At 49.9% G+C, this 2,075-nt stretch overlaps 1 pseudogene, besides 1 other annotated feature; it reads right to left on the bottom strand.

Moving 5' to 3' along the window:
* Positions 1–2,075: part of a sequence feature (areas not merged during assembly with more than two copies in the genome that could not be assigned to a particular haplotype) that runs on past the window's edge.
* On the bottom strand, positions 254–1,171 carry Tc00.1047053510843.10 (annotated as a pseudogene).

Raw genomic sequence — 2,075 nt, 5'->3', positions numbered from 1 at the left:
AAACATATGTTTGCGCTCTTTAAAACCCATGGCGTACTCGCTTAAATATCGTTTGTGTAAATAAAATAAAAAAAGAACTTTTAATAATTGAAGTGAAAAATAAAACAAAATAATAAAAACAAAAAACATGCGACTGGCGCCAGTTCATCTTCCTTTCGTCGTGAAAGGATGCAAAAGAGTCCTGTCGTACTCAACCTTTGGAACCCCTTGCTCCTCATCATGCCAGTGGGCCCGAATGAGCTGTATGCGTGCCTCATCCTTCACCCAAACGTCTGCGGGGGACCATGCCGTCATATGGCTCCTTGCACCCGCCACTGCACGCCCGTGGACGGTTCCACTTCATCATGGCATATGCATCGTTCGCACTCAAAGACTTGACGCGACGGTACCAGAGAGCGTCCGGCAGCTCCATTTTATTAGAGAAACGAATATTCGAGCTGCCACGATGCACAAATTTGCCGCATAAGACATTCCGCTCCTGAAATCCAGGCAAACGGAGACGTTAGCTGTAGTCGACATCCTCCACGCAAGCCGGGTAGAAGTTCTCGTCAAAATATCCCACCGTACTGATCGCCAGGCGTGTCAACATAACAGACACAAAACAACTGCTTTTGTAATACGCGCAGAAGTGCCCGCAATGCTTCGAAAACATCGTTTCACGCTCCCTCGCAGAGGCATAACGAATGCGGTCAGGCAGCAGCGCAGACGTCGACAATCGGTCATCGTTCACCGTGGAGCGCAGCACCCTCAAGCCCCGTCGCAAAACGGGACTGTACTCGCTCGGCTCATTCGCCGCTTCCGCCGCCAACTCATCCATGCGAGCGGCATCATGCCTCGTCATTTCATGCACATCGCGTAGAAGGTTGGGAAGAAGATCGGGTGAAAACATTACGTCGCTGTTTGTCACAAAAACAAAAGGCACTTCCTCGCGCGGCAGCGAGAGTGCAAGCCGTGACCCGATGTTCGCGGCAGCGCTGTACCCGATGTTTTCCGGGTGACGACTCACAACCAGGCGTCCGGACCACCCATAGACCCTCTCGAGTTCCTGCAGGCACAACGACAGCATCGCCTCCCGCCCGTTCTGCACCAAAACCAACAGCCGGATGGGCGCACTGATGTTGCACATCATCCTCCGAAAGTCCATCAGATCGAGCATCAGCGGGACCACCATCAAAGGGATAACGTCCGTCCCGTTATTTCCCCCAGCCGCCGTGTCGTTGGGTCCACCACAAGCCTTTCCCCGACGCAGTGGATATAGTCCGCCCTGGTCGGATCAGCACCAAACCATACGTGGGATCGTCGCCAAGTAGGGGCTCCACCCTCCCGCCACCAAAAACATCATGGACAACTAATTTAATGTTAGAAGAGAGATAAAGCACCCTTTCCAAAAAAGGCTCGTGGCTTCGGTGTCTAAAGCGCGTGTAACTCCGCGCATATACCGTTGGAGGCAAAGCCAAAGGAGCATCTCCTGAAAGAAAGCAAAAGAAGTACAAAAGAAAAATGTGCTCAATGATGTTTCTGTGCGAATTTGAACAAAAAAAAGACTCCTTCCAGCGCAATGGCCATGCACCTCCATTTGGTGAGTGAAGTGGAGGCACGGAGCACGCAGGAGTCTCAACATGACCAGAAATAAAATAAGCAACAAAAGTAAAAATGGCTAAGAATGAAAACAAAAAAAAGAGACCAATGGCACAGTAACAAATGCAGTTCTCGCCGCAGCATGCAAAGCTCTCATACATCCCGTAAAAAAAAAAAGGATGGCGGAACACAACAGTCCAGGGTGTCATTTGTAATGGCACATGATTCCATAAAGAATAAAAGTGTTCGTTGAGGAGCCCAAAATGCAATGAATTTTGGGGGGCACCCAAATCGCGGGCCAACAAGCCTGCGGCACCCACCACACATCCCGCACCGCTCAATCCCCATTCCTCTCATGTAACTCCCAAAAAAAGCACCGTCACCAGACATCCTACATGCCCGAAAACAACAAACATATTTTAAACCGTCCTATCGACACCCGCGAATAATAAAGAGACTTCAGTTCAGCATAAAGACGTCGCGGGCACAAAAATATA

This window comes from Trypanosoma cruzi, genomic scaffold, assembly GCF_000209065.1.
Source record: "Trypanosoma cruzi strain CL Brener 1047053516919 genomic scaffold, whole genome shotgun sequence".
Taxonomy (NCBI): domain Eukaryota; phylum Euglenozoa; class Kinetoplastea; order Trypanosomatida; family Trypanosomatidae; genus Trypanosoma; species Trypanosoma cruzi.
This window is presented reverse-complemented; position numbering and strand designations above follow the sequence as displayed.